At 34.8% G+C, this 17804-nt stretch overlaps 1 protein-coding gene and 1 long non-coding RNA gene across 3 annotated transcripts in view; both read right to left on the reverse strand.

Moving 5' to 3' along the window:
- Positions 1 to 5680, reverse strand: part of Mmp2 (Matrix metalloproteinase 2) — a 219298-nt gene extending 213618 nt beyond the window's left edge. For both annotated transcript variants that reach the window (XM_076813041.1, XM_076813040.1), the window contains exon 1: positions 5509 to 5680. The gene's annotated coding sequence lies outside the window, so the exon portion shown is untranslated. The remainder of the gene's footprint in view (positions 1 to 5508) is intronic.
- A 7780-nt stretch (positions 5681 to 13460) lies between these two features.
- Positions 13461 to 15740, reverse strand: LOC143369223 (uncharacterized). Its single transcript, XR_013085356.1, has 2 exons — positions 15215 to 15740; positions 13461 to 13794 (listed from the first exon to the last, which is right to left on the reverse strand). It is a non-coding gene; the product is annotated as an uncharacterized LOC143369223 (long non-coding RNA).
- Positions 15741 to 17804: the final 2064 nt, after the last annotated feature.

The raw sequence follows: 17804 nt of genomic DNA on the forward strand, positions 1-17804 counted from the left end.
GAATATTAAAGCTGCGCAAAATATTCGAATAGTCTTATAATAATTTTTTGTAAATCCTTTCAGCCCAATCCCAAATTTGTCACAAAATAAAATGAAATAAAATTCATCCGATTCAAGAACTCATATAGAAATTCGATTACAAAATATTCATTCTTAACTAATAGAATTTGAAAAATTAATTTTGCGTATAGTTTTTCATAATTTCTTTTGAAAATTTTTAATAAACCTTGCCCGTGTATTCTGCGTTAATAACTTACTCAACAGAGAAATAAATTCAATGGTTATCATTGCAATTCATTGGAGTAGTCGAACAATGCTTACAAGGTTATATCGATAGTGGTGTTGAATCTCAAGCGTCAAGGGTTCAAGGAGAACGCAAGTAAAGAAACTCAAGCGGCGATTACAATACCGTCTCATTAATTGCGTCTGATAACCGAAATACCTAGACTGGATTATTTATACTGCTGCGAACGAAAGCGAAGAAGCTTCTCCTTCGCGTGAAGTCGTTCCTCGAGAAATTATTGTCGTCCTCGATGAAAAGATTCTTTGATTCGCGAACGCGTTGCTGCTTGGAACTCGATAAGATGCAACGACTGCAAACGCAGGAAATTACAACGGAAAAACTCGAGCCAATGAATTACACATGCTTTTGATTAAGATTGGGATCTATAGTTTAATATCTGAATATTCTATAAGTGTTCGAGTGTTGTAGTCTTCGAACATTTATTGCTCGAATACGAATCTACATTAGGTATGTGTATTTCAAATTTTGTTAATAAAAGATACGTCATTTTTCGCTAAAAGGTGATCCTTTTTACAGCTGAAAATGCAACTATAAAAAAACTATTTACAATAAAAGCATGTTAATATATTGTTATTTTTATATTAAAATTTCAAATTATATAAGCTTATAAAATGTACCAAAAAAAGGTGTAAGTTATATAAAAATTCGAACAAAAGCGAAACTTAAAAAGGATTGTCGCATTTGAAAAAATTCAATTCATATTCTGCACTACCAATATCCGACTATGAATATTCAAATATACAACTATGTTGTTATATTTATTAAATTAAGTGCTCCGTGATAATCCTACAATATTTTGCTTATAGTGGGTGTTTTTTTTTCTTATTTTTCTCCTTCTCAATCGTCCCACTATAAGAAGGCATTGTTATCACGTTAGTTTCACACGGAGCTGACCTACTTTATTTGAAGGAAAATAAGCTTTAGTAGAAGTGTTATCAGAGTGAAATAAATACGGGAAATAAATTCGGTTGCGGTATGAAAAATGGAGGGAATACATTAGAACGTCGTTTTGTAGGGCAATCAGTGCTTCTGAACTGTGCGCAGTGCTCAAACATATTTTTTAAACAACCGCTGTAAGGGAAATAGGATTAAGAACATTTGGAAGGCATCTCGTTTCGCTGTTAGCGCAACAGAGGTGAAAATGATGAACGAATATATTTCAATACCTATTTGCTTTGGTAAAATTGTAGATGTTGATGAACACAGATAAAATATTGAAGGATCTTGTTATGTTAAAATATTGAGAAAAGCAAACGAGAATTTTAAACTAAAAATGGATCTGGATCGAGGATACAGTTGGGCGGAGCGGAAAATTTAAATTTGAATTTTCAATTGGCCTGGGTGCAGGATAGTTGTCTTTTGATTAACCAAACAGAACTGGAAAAAAATTTTGGAAAAATATTCATGTCTGCAGGTTCCTTTTTCTCCTAAAAATGATTATATGATTATATAATCATTTTTAAAAACAAATTTTGTAAAAAAATTTTGGAAAAATATTCATGTCCGCAGCAGGTTTCTTTTTCTCTTAAAAATGATTATATGATTATATTTGTAAAAAAAAATTGGAAATATATTCATGTCTATAATCATATAATCATTTTTAGGAGAAAAAGGAACCTGCAGACATGAATATTTTTCCAAACATTTTTTCAGGCCAACTGAAAATTCAAATTTAAATTTTCGCCTATATAGTATGATTATATGAATTATATGATTAGAAGAAAAAGGAACCTGCAGACATGAATATTTTTCCAAAATTTTTTTCAGGCCAACTGAAAATTCAAATTTAAATTTTCGCCTATACAGTATGATTATATAATCATTTTTAGGAGAAAAAGGAACCTGCAGACAAGAATATTTTTATACTGAAAATTCAAATTTAAATTTTCGCCTATATAGTATCGTTCCGCCCTAGTGTACAGTATGCTTCACAAATGTTTGTTCTGCCCACAGTGATTCTCAGCAATCATTTATAAAAAAAATTTGAAAACCCAGACTACAGTATTTCCCAATTTTCTTACATATTCTTAAAAATAACCAACTCCAATGTACAGTTTGTAGTTAGCCTAACGAGTGTGCAGTTTACGAATTAAAGACTAATCACGTTAATTTAAAGCACTTGTCAATTTTACACATAACAACTATTTCAACGAAGCGTTCGGTAAGACAACAGACATTTTCACTTAATTTTGACCCCAGGGAGGTTGACAGCGGCGGAATTCGTAGGAGGCTCTTCCACAGACGCGCTCGATTTTTCTTTACCTCTAGAAAGCTAAAATTAACCTCCGACAAGAGAACGCTTCCTTCTTTTTCGCCATAGCGAATAATATTCCGGGAATTCTTAGAACCAACTCTGTAAACGTTTCTTTCTACACCGAAAAACTGATCCTTCTCGAGGTGTTCACTTTTCGAATATAAATTTTTATTTCCGCGCTTCTTTTTATAATTGAACTGTAAATCTCGTGTCATTGTATGTACATCCATAAGTTAAATAAATACCTATCGTCGTTCCATTGAAATAACCGTGAAGAATCATATCTCGGGACAAGCAAAACGACTGCTACCCACCCGTTAAGTTTTTAGCTATAATTTTGAAACATGCTGTATGCCTTCGTGGTTAGTTACAAGGTGGGCGGGCGCGCGTTTACGGTCAATTTAGCACCGAGAGAGAAACGACAAGGGTAGAAAGTAAAGTAATGATAAAACACACATCTGCACACATTATAATACGTCGTAATAAGCGTATTTACATTTTTTTGCAAATTGCAAAGAACCAATGAATGAAGCATTAAGCAAAAAAGAAGTAAGGAATGAATAGTGTTAGTTCTAGTCCCTAGCCGATCATGCAGATTCTATAACGTTAATGGCCTCGTTTCAGGACTTTTCGTGCTCTCTTTAAACAACAATTTTATGGTTCTTCTATTTTACTCGAGACCAACCCTCCATAAAGCCTACGAACTTCTTGAACAATTATTTTACGGGCGGATTATTTTCTAAACCAATGAAGACGAAGCATGATAATTATGTTAAATACACCCTTAATTACATTCGCGTATTCACACGTGTTGTTTATATTATAACTTTTCCAACACATGTTGGATAAATAACTATGGATTCCTGATTCCCTGTATTCTACATGTATATATATGTATTCCGTAACATTTTTATTTTTTCTACAAGAATCAACATTAACCATCGCCCCTCGCATTGGCGCACCCTGCGGGGCGCCAAGGGACCCTGGCACCGCCCAAAGAAGGAGCTTTGTAAAAATAAAAGGGAGCTGGATTTTATTCATTAAATAAATTTTTATAATCACCTAATGAATTTTATCGAATTTGCAATAAAAATATTTGTATCCCTTCAACTCGATTCATCTCCAATCGCATTCAAATGCCATCGAATCTACATGAAACGTATCACGCTTATATCAAATCGTCGTATTTGTAAATGCAGATGTGATTTACAATAATGTGGTAATTAGGGAACATTTTGTACCCAGGACCGTTCCTGGCGGGGGTGCAGAAGGTGCCCCCGCACCTGGGCGGCCAAACTTAAAGGCGGCCTCAAGCCGTTTATTATATGTAAAGTTTTGACTAATAAGAATAATAATCGAAACTCCTTTGCACGATAACTGTTTAAAATTATGTATATATAGATATAAAAGTAAACACTGCGTATGAAATTCTTAATTAAAAAATATTAAATTAATAAATAAACTAAGGTATATAATATGTACATATACATAGGAGTATATGATCATTTTAATTGATTTGTAAAATTAATTTTTAATTGTTACTCAAATATGGATCAAGATAAACTAACTAAAGAAACCAGTTAAATTTTAATTATTTGAAGAATAAAATTTAGATGACATACAGTTACTCATACTGAATACATACGTTCCTTAGTTTTGCTTTTATGCTGTGATCACAACGGAACATGAAAATTTAAACTTCTTTGCAATAATAACAAAAGCACAATGTTTGTATAAACATGTATGTACATACATAAGTTCTCACCAAAATTCGTTCATTTATGTTTACTTTAGAAATATAAACGCTCAAAAAAAAAATATAATTCGTAATTGTTAGAAATTTTCTTTCGGTTTTTTTATTTAATTTGAAGTAAATTTTTATTATTGAATCTTTTAAGGATATATTATATCTTATTACGATCCTGCTTTTGATTTTAACCCTATCACGTTGATATGTTTAACAGTAATGATAACGAATCGCTGGATACCGTTTCTGCTGTGTATATAGTTTGCTCCTTGTAATCTTTCATTTGATCAGAAACGCAATGCAATGAAATAATACAATGGGACTGGATTAACCTGGCATTTAGCAGACGAGAAGTGCAGGAAACCAATTGGTTCATAATTACATATTTTAGTTTTCTGAATCTTCAAACTTAATAAATGGATGCTTTTTAATAAAACATTTTTTCCTGTACCTACGTAATCACGTGCCTATAAACATCCTTCATTGTTAGTTCACAAAATTCAGCAGTATTCATTACATTCAAGCAAGTAACAATACAAACGAAATATCGTTACATTGAATGAAAATATATCATTTATAAATCTGCTACATTTTATAAACAGCACGAGAGCAAAAATGTGGTTTCAGGCGTGCTCGAAAATATAATGCAGTATTTAAATAAGCGAAAAACAAAAGTTCGATTCCTTGTAAAATTCCCTGATATAAAATAACCTCGCAGACGCGAGAAGAAATAAGCGATCCCTAGACGGAGCAGTCGGATAGTTTTTTACTGGACAGCCCAGCTGGGCCCTCTGTCACACTGAAATGGAAGCACGTGCGTCACAAAGGATACAAACTCCTCGCACCGAACGTCGAACAATTACAACGGAAACGGGGGCGCGGGAAACACGCCAGCGTCCAACACGTTCCATCCCATTAAGTAAGAAACCTTTCGTAATTCGAACGAGGTGACTTATCTCGGCAAGGAAACCGAAGCCTCTTCTATGGTTTCAGGGGGGACGCACGTGAAACACATCGTAGCATTCTCACAAGAAAGTAATCCATTCTGCCGAGAATCCTTCCCATAAACGAACACAAACCAACGTCACTGACTCGTTCATGAGAAATCACCTTACAGTATCCCGAATTCAATCGCGTTTCCAACGGTATACAACTCGGAGCAAATACTCTCTGGATACTGTAGTAAAGGTATTCGGTTCTTACCGGACGACCCGCAACCTTCCGTTTGGAGGAATTTTCACTAGCGACCGCGAAGCAGAGCGAGCCGTGTTTACAGGGCAACGTTAAACGGTCGCAGCTGAAACCGGAAAACAGCGTCCCGTGTGCACCGTGGAAAAGACGACACGAAAGGAACCCCACACGTACGGTGCGCCGCGTGCCGCGCGACTGACGCTACTTTCCTTCGAGGACCCACCACATACCCCCACTATTCGCCGCAATCTTCTCTCTCTCTTTCCCTCTTTCTTCTACGGGACACTACAGCGAGGCGTGTAGTGCCAGTACATATTGTACTATTTCGTTTCTGCGGAATTAGGCGCCCTTACCTGCAGTCATAAGTGAGCACTATTTAAATGAATTTTTAATTAGACAATCATTTTAACCCTAGGTTGTCACACCTACTTTTTCCAAAGTCGTTGTCACACTGGGTCAATTTGACCCTGGCAATTTTCAATCAGTTGTCATTTAAAAACTATTTGTTAAATTAAGTCTAAAAAATTCTGAGATAATGTTTGAACATTGTAGAATATATGCCCATCGTTGAAAGTTCACATTTAAAGTGTTATCATGCATAAAAAATTGAAGTAATAAGAGTTCCGACAAAAAATTTTTTGATTAAAAAATTGCAGGGTCTATTTGACCCAGTGTGACAACCGAGGGTTAAATAGCCTAATAAAAAAGCTTATTTGTTACTCCAAAATTGAAATCAGAAAGAAAATACTGATTTATTATTTTAAATAAATCAATCAATTAGAGTAATGAACTTTGGTGTGATTATGAATGATGTCTGAATTTGTTATAGCAATACCATTATTGTTTTCTGCGGGTTCTCTCTGAAAAGCTTGGATGATGAAGTAAATTTTAAATATACAACAGTGTGCGTCTTGAATGACCATGTAAGCAGCGATTACGAAGAAGGATTGGCTCCAATAAAACGATTTTTTCGGAACTATGACCTAGCTTGCAATTTGTTATTTATTATTTTCCACGAGAAATAGAGCTGGATTGCCTTTGCGTGGACTGCAATTCGAACTGGGATCAACCACTTCCCGGGTGACTACTTTGATCATAAGACCTTGGAGGCTTAAAGTTCAAGTTACCCAAAGTTGGCGTCAAGTCTTTTCCTTACAATTAGACTAATTATACTATCGGAACGCTACTTAATTGCCACTCACACACTGCTCCGATCCCTGATTAGACACCGCTTTCAATTTAAATAGATTCAACTTCGCCTAAATTTATGCACATTAATGTTTGAACATGGCACAATTATTCGTTATAAATATAATATAAACGTTCTAGAACATTATTTACTTCTGTTGTAGAAAGACAAACTATTTATTCTCGTTTGCAAAGACGTAGAAATTCTTTACATTTTAATTTAATAGTGTCTTATGTAATAGCTTTTAAACAACAAGATATACATATAGTGTTTATATTAGAAAAATACTCGGACACCTTGCAAAAGTAAATGTATTATTTAACTATTGTATCTGATAACTTGGTGGTACACCTGATTTTACAAGAAAAATTATGTCGGAACTGTAAAATAATTTTATTTGGTAATTGTTTACTTTAATTAACAGCTTTTCCGTATACATTTTATCGCCACTCAGCCTTGGTTTCCTAGATATTCGCAAAAAACTTTAGTTAAACTTAGGTTACGAGTACACTTCATTCTAGCGAGATAAAATTGCGTAAAATAATAACCAACAATTGGTTTGAGCTAGAATAATTAGGATTCGAATAATTAGGATTCGAATATTCGGATATTCGAATAATTAGTATTCGAATATTCGGATATTCGAATAATTAGGATTCGAATATTCGGATATTCGAATAATTAGGATTCGAATATTCGGGTATTCGAATAATTAGAATTCGAATATTCGGGTATTCGAATAATTAGGATTCGAATATTCGGGTATTCGAATAATTAAGATTCGAATATTCGGATATTCGAATAATTAGGATTCGAATTTTCGTTGCAGCCCTAGTTTCGAGAGTGCCTATGTTTATTCTATCCCGTTGCCTGAAACGTTGATACATGCATCATGATACAGGTTTCATGATACATGTTGTCTACGTCTGTAGATCGGTTTCCGTGTTTCAGCATCAGAAGCGGAACTGGCATCTTGCTCGTCAGCTAGGCGCGTGAGCAAGATGCAAGACTCATGAAACCTGCATCATGTATCAGCGTCTGGATGTCGCTTAAAGATGTCCTGAATGCCTTAGATTTTAGATACAAGCCTTTAAAACGTTCCCAAGATGTCTGTATGCTATCTGAGTTCATGTTTCGTGTTGGTGTCACTGGTTTAATCTAAATAGGACTGTAGGGCACCCCTCAGTCCATGTAGCACAATTTTTGGGATGTAATTTCTTCTTTGCTAAATTTCAGTGTTTCTATTACATTTTAATTTTTCTTTTGACCGCCACTATATACAATTTATGGACGACCTGAGTCACAATTGCGTTTTGCATATTGATATTTCTAATTACAAAATAAGGTATTTAACACAACTCAACATTTAAGGGTACAATTAGAGGGTTGCGAAGTTAATCAGTGCGAGTCAAAAACCTCTTTATTGTTAAAACTTCCAATTACGATGCAACCGAAAAGCGAGTAAGGAAATGCGGTGATAGTAAATTCGTATTCAGTCGCAGACCTAATACACAACCATCTCAATAATGCCAAACACTTCGCAAGTACATGAAACTAGACATTTGCTTTTATAAGCATTACTGGATTCGGACGGTCGGATGATATCGAATTGATTAATATTTATAAGTATGTATTGAACTTGGTTCCACCATTAAAGATTGATTGCCAGACGTCCCACAAGCAACGCGAACGAACATCGTGCGTCGGCGAACAGGTATTCGGCTATCTGACTTTCTCGTAACATTGACGGAAATGGTAACGGTGATTTGTTACATTAATAACCGAGAACCTTCGCATAATTAAAAACAAGTATCGAGTATATGTTTCTTCTCATATAATTCGCTTGAAAATAAGGTCAAGGCTTGTGGTCCGTTAAAATTTGCATACACTGTGTAAATGAATGGGGAAATTTGAAATCAGATGTAAGAATTTTCCAAAATCACAACTTAAAGTGTGATCAGATGTAAGAATTTTCCAAAATCACAACTTAAAGTGTGATCAGATGTAAGAATTTTCCAAAATCACAACTTAAAGTGTGATCAGATGTAAGAATTTTCCAAAATCACAACTTAAAGTGTGATCAGATGTAAGAATTTTCCAAAATCACAACTTAAAGTGTGATCAGATGTAAGAATTTTCCAAAATCACAACTTAAAGTGTGATCAGATGTAAGAATTTTTAAGCAAGAAAATCGGCTCCTGAATCGCAAATCGTGTCCCGTAATTTCGGGTACTCGCACGCCCCTAATTTCTTCCCATTTCTCATGAATTGGTGAATTCTGGTTGGCCGTACTTCTACTTGTGTCTCTCAGGAATTTCAGTTGACCGTATTACTACCTCTCAAGAATTTCGGTTGACTGTAATTCTGAGAGAAATTCTCTCTCGAATTTCAGTTGAAGGAAAACTCTTGACCGACTGTTGCTCGTCAATTACGGTTGAGACGACCGTAAATACCATTTCGGTCTTGTCATTAACCATGGCCGTAACCATAACCGAAATTATATCGGTCTCGACTCCCTAATAAATATATAGTCACTAAAGAACAACGAAAATAAGCTCACAATATACGAACCCTTTCATTTATTTTTCTTCGTACAAAAATCATCCCCCTACACTTTACTTTACTTGCAAAAACGAAACATTTAAACGCCTACTATTTAGTAACAATCATATAATACCTAAAATTTTATATTGAATTTAATCTGCCTTTATTCACGATTTCGGTATCACTGATCTATTCTCGGGAATTCTCTCCCTCTATGCAAAATAGACAGAAACATTTTTCCACGTGAAACTGTGATTGTTTTAATACTGTTCACATGTATAATTTTTTTCACTGCGTCTCTCAATTTATTTCTCCAGGTTTCTTTATTTGCTAAATATACAATTTTCTTCCCGTTACTACTTCGTACAAATTCAATTCTAATACCTCTTAGGAGCAACATTACAAAATCCGATCCTAGTTTCATCGTAATAAATAAACAAAAAAAAAATGTTATTTTGTAGATATAAATCCTCAGCTTATTTATAAACAGAAGCGATTATTATCTTGTTAATCGGATATGACACGAATGCTTATGCATTCCGTAAACGACCTAGGATACTCGAACCTGAAGAAGGGGTCCGAATATTAGATTATTCACGTCGGTCATTTCTAAGCCGTCGTTGGTCCGAGTTCACTGCGTTTCGCTCGTCTGAATGCAAGATGAGTATTCGTGGAAAATTCATAAGGTTCCTGCCTGCCTAAGAATAAATTTAATGATGCGGCGTCGTACGTTCTTGTCGTCCTTTTATATCCTTTACACTCAAGGAAACTAGTTGTCGAAATATTAGCGACACCAATAAGATATAATGCTCGTTCTGCATAAAAGTGCTGAATAATAATAATAATAATAATGATAATAATAATAATAATAATAATAATAATAATAATAATAATAATAATAATTATAATTATAATAATAATAATTAGAATAATAATAATAATTATAATAATAATAACAATACAAACTTGTACAACATCATACACCCACATATAAATACATACCACAGAGTGTATTAGAGAACGACAAGCACAAACTATATTGGAATAGAAGCATCACAACGGACAAAACCATACCACACAATAAACCAGACATCACAATTATCCACAAACAAAATAAAATAACACAATTAATCGAAATATGCATACCCAACACAATAAACATTCAAAAAAAAAAAAACAGGAGAGAAAATTGAGAAATACATCAACCTAGCCGAGGAAATTAAAGACATGTGGCATCAAGACAAAGTAGAAATAGTACCAATAATACTGTCAAGTACAGGAGTCATACCACGTAACATTCACCAATACACCCGTGCATTACAACTTCCTGCAAACATATAAACTTACCTTCTCCCGATGTGCTGTAAAATTATCACGGTTCAATCAATTTTTACAATATCAAGATTCACTAAAATGCTTCTCGCACGCTAGACGTTACAACCATAGTATGTCGGCTACTAATTCAGTTCATTACCAACGCATGTCAGCACGTACCTACTTTATGAGATATTACGAACGCTGATATTAGGCGCACTTACTCTGCGAATCATAGAGAGGCAGAAATACCGTGAAAATAGTAAAATACTCGTTTTAAAAACAATGCACGACTTAAACGCTCAAAAGAATGGAGAAACTAGAGTTTAAGACAAAGGAAACTGTTGAATATCTAATTTCTGGTTTGCAAAAGTAATATTGCATAATAAATTAACCATTCTCCGTATTAAACTGTAATCTTATTCGAACGTTATTTCCACTGATTAGTTCGATTTATCGAGGTTTACAGTAGTGCCGTTTTAGGGGTACACATCTGTGCATACCATACCCTCGTTTCCAATTGAATCCCAAACTCAATGTTTCTGCTTCATAAGATGTACAGTATTATGGAAACTGTCAATCAAAATAGTTTCAAACTCAGCGAAAATCATGAAAATGGGAGCATTTGAGACCTTAAAGAGAGAGAGAGAGAGAGAGAGAGAGAGAGAGAGAGAGAGAGAGAGAGAGAGAATTAAGTGTCACACATGGAATTGTGGGCCCCTTCCTATAAAATGTTCACTCGAAGTTACAATTTTTGGAACAATCGAAAATTAGTCTTAAAGTTACATTTAGTTGAAAAGAGTATCCAACAATAATTGAAGAGTCCTTGTAATGTACAAAACAGTGTAAGTGCCAAAAATCAGAGTCTATACTATACTATGTACTCTCTACTATAGTACGGTACTGTTTAGTTAGGTTAGGTTAGGTTATAGAGCAGCAGTTAATGCTGAACCTCGCCTACTCGCCACTGTAATTTTAATTGTAATGGTGCAATAAAGCCATTTATTATTATTATTATTATTATTATTATTATTATTAGTACCATTAGGACGTAGAACAGTTTCCGATATTTTTTTTTTATTTTGGCACTTGCAGTGTTTTCTACAAGGACTCTACAGTTGTAAATTACTAATTTCTAAAAATTCGATTTTTGCCTCGTGTTGCTATGACTCTGATATATTTTAATTTCTCCAACCCCTTTAAGAACCACAAGAGTGAAGATAAAGCAGTGATCGAAATGGCCACATATAAGCAGAGGCGGATTCAGGAGCCTTTCTTGGAGGGGGCGAAATATGCAAAAGTACATAAGTACGTTTTTTAACCCTCTTTTACAAGATTCAAAATTTGCTTGTAACTTATATTTTAATATCTCTATCTGATACTGTAGCCTAAATAATTAAAATCACGTTAATTATTTATTCAGAATAATACACAATGTTATAATATTTTTCTATTTTATTACTCCTTGGGGAGGGGGCGATCGCCCCTATCGCCCCCCTCTGGATCCGCCCTTGCATATAAGAGTTAACGTACACAAGAGATGAAGTTGTTAGAAATGATCAAGCAACCAGCTTGGATTAACCAGATCCTGGGTATCCGCTCGGAATAGTGTCCACTGTTATTGCTGCAGGACACTTCACCAAGATATCGCAGTGTCAGCGCGATAAAAAAGCAATATTTCCCCGAGCAAGTAATTATTTTGCGAAGGGTATCCATCATCTCTTCAGCAGCGGCGCGTTAGCGGCTGAGCTGGCCGCGGTTCCGGCGTTGTATTATATTTCCGGCAGAACACCCACTCGTCTTCGCGTATCTCTTAGCCTAACGCACTTTTATCTTGCGGGAAACGGCTGGTCGTTGGCCCACGTTACTCTTTCTGATATTGATCCAACAATCGTCGTCTTTCACGCGGTCCTTCCTGGAACAGTCGTTTTTTCCCTCATCGTTTCTCTCCTTAAGTAACGTAACTATTGTTATACTTTGCGGCGGATTTAGGGGGGGAAACCACTGTAATGGTTTGCAAAGTAAGGGTGTTTCCGAGATTTTTTTTTCCACCAAACAACGCAAGTATATGAATGTAGTAGTATATAGGTTTATTTTTTGCCTTTCGGCCTAAAAATGGGGTTACGTGTGTTAAGTGTGTAAGTGTTTCTGGGACTGTTACCTGCATGTTGTGCTTTCGTTTTGACTTCTTCCTTCATCTTGGTCTTCTTTTCTTCTCCTTTTTTCCAGAACCATACGCATCTACCCCGCTCCTTCTGCATCTCCCTGTAGTATTCCTCTGATCGTCGCATTTTCTCTTTTAAACTCGTTACAGTCTTGTAACATGTGACCCAGCGTCTCTCTAGCCCCATTACATAGTCCGCATACTGTCATTTGTGTTATAAATATTAAGGACAACGGTTCTTTCACTCAGAACAATAATATTATACTAATTCGGAAAAAACAATTCTTAAACTATATATATATATATATATATATAAATATAAATAGTTTAAGAATTGTTTATATATATATATATATATATATATATATATACATAAATATAGTTTAAGAATTTAGCGAATGTATAGATTCACTAGTGAATGTATGCACTGATTGATCGGATTGGCTGAACTAAAGTGTTTACAAGGAATGAAATGTATACTTAATTATGTATACTGTAGGTACAATAAATAATTTTACACACCTATATTGATGCTTATTTCGTTGACTTATGCATATATTAATCATATTTCATTTTAACGATTCAGTCGACTTCTGCATCACGAAAACACGTGATCATGGCTAAAAGGGTAAAATTAAATTTGGAATCTCATTAGAAAATTAATTTGATTCTTATTTGCATATCGATTTAGTTCAACACGCCTCTCATTTAACTCCGTAATTGATCTAATTGAACGAGGTCAAATAGAAAGAATTCATTCTAAAACTATAAATTTGATTACAACAATTTATGTAATATAAATTATAAAATATATACATTTTGTCATCTGGTATGGGTACCACAATATTAATTCGATGTTATTTTCATCGTTAATACTTAGATAAGATATAGGATTGAATTTTAGGACGTAATTTGTATTAAACTGGCTTTAATGCGCTGGCATTTCTATTGAAAGACGGCTATACAGGCGATATAGCGAAAAATCACGGTTCGTCGACGTGCACGTGAACGGCCTTTGAAGAACTTGGTCGTTCCTCGAGGACGTATGATGAACGATCCTCGCCGAAGTATCGTCTGGTGCCAAGAGCTGCAAAAAATTACCATGATATTGAGTACAAGCGGCGCGTTCGTCGTGGAATAGCGGTTGCATAAATTACAAAATATTGCAAGTACACTAGATGAAATTAGTCTTGTAAAGTGAAATGCACGAATTTAGAACAGAAAAATAGCAACGTAGGTAACTACAAAATTGTGAGTTTAAGGAAAATAGAATATTTAGAGGCAAGGAGATTAAAATATTAAGAAATTATTACAAATCGACGGTTTTGAATGCAACAATCACGACCTACGTCATTTTACAAGAAGTAAAAGTAGACGTTAACAATTTGGTGATGAAAAATCTGAGAGATTTTTTTTTACTTCTGCTCAAAATCGATTTTAAGTGGAAAAACTTGTTGGGGGTTGAAAACTGGCATTCCACGAATGAGGAACTTTTTACTTTTAATTTCTTAATGTGTTAATTTTTTACTTTCTTCAAGTTATAGGCGTCTAGACTTTTACAGAAGTGGTTGTATAATTGAAAGGGGGTGCTTCTATTCTGTAATGAAAGGCTAGATAGAAAATGTAGTTTAATTTGTTTTAATATGAGGCTTTACCTTCGGAAACAATATTTTTAAATAAAAAAGACTATCAATTGCACTTCATTTATAAATTTAGGAAAAATGGTGATTTGACAAAATAACAGTGAGCATCTTTGTCGTCGCTCTTAGCCTCCCCTGCATTTTCCATCTAATATCTGTTTAAAGTTTGTGGGGGGAATTGGACTTCTGGTTAGTAAAATAATAATTTTTAATATTTCAAGGCCCGTTTTACTTAATGTTAAAAGAATGTATTTCTTATTCTTATATTGGTTTGTTTAAGGGGTCATGCTCCGTCAGGAGGCCGAAAAAGGGTGGTCTTTGGAAATCTTTTACTCCAAAGCTATAACACATTTCTCCAAAAATCTTTTTTCCTTTTAAGGGTTGCATCTAGTACCGTGCATCGTATTTTTTTTATTTAAAAATATTTATCGATAACTAAGTTATTGTCCATCACTCGAAGGTTCTCTAAAAAAAGGCTTCTGCGGGGGTTTTTTGAATTTTCATTACAAACTCACAAAAAAAAGTTTAAAAATCGACCTTTACTATTCTTTTCGCTATTCCAACCAAATACATTTTTTTTCAAAACGACAAAACGCGTCAGTTAGCAAACTAATCCTTCTAGCTTCTCAAAAAAACTCAAGTTGTTTGGACCAATTCCAAAAAAGTTATGCGATTTTAAAAAGTGTCCGAATATTAATGCGAGTCACTGTATATGTAACAAATTCTTTCAACGTGGGAACTTCTACTATACCAAGTGAATAATCTGCGGCAACATACGTTACAAACAAGGTATGCGATTAGATGCTGGATTCTGGTGGAACTGAATTCTGGTAATACGAATAGACCGCGAATGTGCGTCATACTTACGTAAAAAATGGTGAATGAACCAAATAAAGAGAAGGATAAAAAACATTGATACAAGGGTATCAAAGTGATTCAGAGGCAGACGCGGCACGCCGGAAGTCACTGATTGTTTCGAAGGATGGTGACCTCTGTGTCTCTGTCTGCTGAGGGTCAATCGCCTTTTTGCCAATTAACACGATCCCTCTGCCGTCGTAAATTAGGCAGAAGCTGCTATTAACTCGAGCCCGGTAAACCAGAAAGTTTGGCAGTCCTCTGTGACTACTTCAGACGCAATAATAATTGAATTTAATATTTGGAATCTCAGTGTTTGTCTACCGTGGTGGGGCAAAATTTGTCTGAACACTAATGAAAACTGTAATTATGTAGTTTTGTTCGGACGAAATAGTATTTGAAAACTTATTTCACTTTGAAAGTGGCATTCACAAATTCATTGAAGTGTTTATTTCAAATGTAAAATTATTAATTGGAATAGTTATCAGAAATTCTGTTTAAGACACTTCTCAAAGTAGTTGAAATTGCCATGATTATTGAAAATATAGTTCAGCCACAAGATAAACATAAAAACGAATTAATAAGAACAATATTCTACTATATTTTATTTTTAACATAATTAAAGTAATTAGAATCGTTTATCTATAATTCCTATTGAGAAATTTGTATTTGAAAGATCTATTTCAGAATTCGTTTTGAATACAGATGAAAACTAAAAATATTTCCGCAAACTATTTCCCATACATTCATAATTGTTAATGTACAATGAAAATGTATTCCTATTTTAATTAAACTGTTACTTGAGGTATTTATTCCTAATATTTACAAGATTTGTTAATTCTATTTTAAATATTTCATTGCCCACCTTTGTTTGGCAGATATGGTAAACAAAGTAATTCACTGACTGATAGGAATATGTATAAATTCCATATTTTAATTGAAATGAATGGAACGTGGGATATAATTTCGATATGATTTTTTACCTAATCGAATATAAACTGCATATAACATATGTATAATAATGATGATTATTATAACATTTAGATGATTAATAGCGCCACTTTGTTATACATCATATGCAATCATGCTTTCACAAGTATCCAACTCGCGATAGGTAGGTAGGTACTATTTACTCAACATTCAATAATCTGCAAATATAAGGTATATATTATACTAGCAAAATACCCCCGCGCTTCGTTTCGGGTCTACGAGATATTAGGGACCCCATGAAAACACATTTCACCCCTTTTCACCACCCCCTTAGGGGTTGGTTAGGGTAAAATCCTGAAATTGGTTTTTAGGCATTTGTGTGAGTGACCTTTGTAAGTAGAAACCAAGTACATATCTAATCGGGCCCCAGAGATATTAAGAAATCCGTGAAAGCACATTTCTCCCCCCTTCACCCCCTTAGGAGTTGATTAGTGCAAAATCCTGAAATTGATTTTTAGGGATTTGCGTGGGTAACCTTTGTATGTAAAAACCAAGTTGATATCTAATCGGGCCTAAAAGATATTAAGAAATCCGAGAAAATACATTTTACCCATTTTCACCTCCTGGGGGTTGGAATATCCAAAAATCCTTCCTTAATGGGTCCCTACGTCATGAAAACAATGTACCTTCCAAATTTTACGTCCCTAGGTTAAATGGTTTGAGCTGGACGTTGATGAGTCAGCCAGTCAGTCAGGACTTCTTTTATATGTATACCTGGTCTGGGCCCTACTTCCGAAAACCCCCATTCTCCGAATTGGCTGAAATTTTGAAAACAGTTTCATTTTCCATAGAAATAATGTTTGCGAGAATGATTTTTGGCGACTTCAACATTTTTTTTTTACTTAAGTATCACTTCCTATGTTACCGAGACGTTGAAGGCGGCTCTAAATCCACTGAACCTGCTGTTGTCAATTGTTTTTATAAGGTATCGGGAATATTCAATTCGTTCTGGTTCAACTGTCCTAAAAATCTAATCCAAGCCTGTAACTTTGGTCATTGTAATTCCTACCGCCTAGGGAATGTTTTATATCTTATTTTGGCATTCCGACCCAATGCAAACCAGAGTTAGGCTGTACTTCCGAATGAACCAGACCTATTCCGACACAACGCATTCCACTTTCCAACTTTTTCCGGATATTAGTGTTGGTTGGGGCTAGATTAGTGCAGGCACGTAAAGCATGGTAGCATAGACGAGGTGTAGGATAGACCTATCACCTTATGGATGTTCGTGTCGCCATCCTAACTGTATTACCGACCCATAATTTGAGGTCTGAATCTGTAGTGACACCACAGACGAGGTATAGGATAGACCTATCAACCAATGCATTTTTCTGTCACCGGTTTGGGGGGTCCTACAACCCCCTTACCATTTTTGTGTCGCATGCAACGTTACCGATGAAGCCTCGCAACAGATTGTAACGCTACGCGTGGTAGAAATTAGAATTAAAGAAGTGTAAAATTACACATGCGCCTTTTAACCTTGCTGTCTTATTCAGGTTTATTTAACGCAAAACAAATTTATTTAACATACAAATTTATATAAACAACAGGACTATTTGTGGAAGACATGCTTTCATGATGTAGTGTGGAATACCTCGCCAAGGACGTACAG

This window comes from Andrena cerasifolii, chromosome 5, assembly GCF_050908995.1.
Source record: "Andrena cerasifolii isolate SP2316 chromosome 5, iyAndCera1_principal, whole genome shotgun sequence".
Lineage (NCBI taxonomy): Eukaryota > Metazoa > Arthropoda > Insecta > Hymenoptera > Andrenidae > Andrena > Andrena cerasifolii.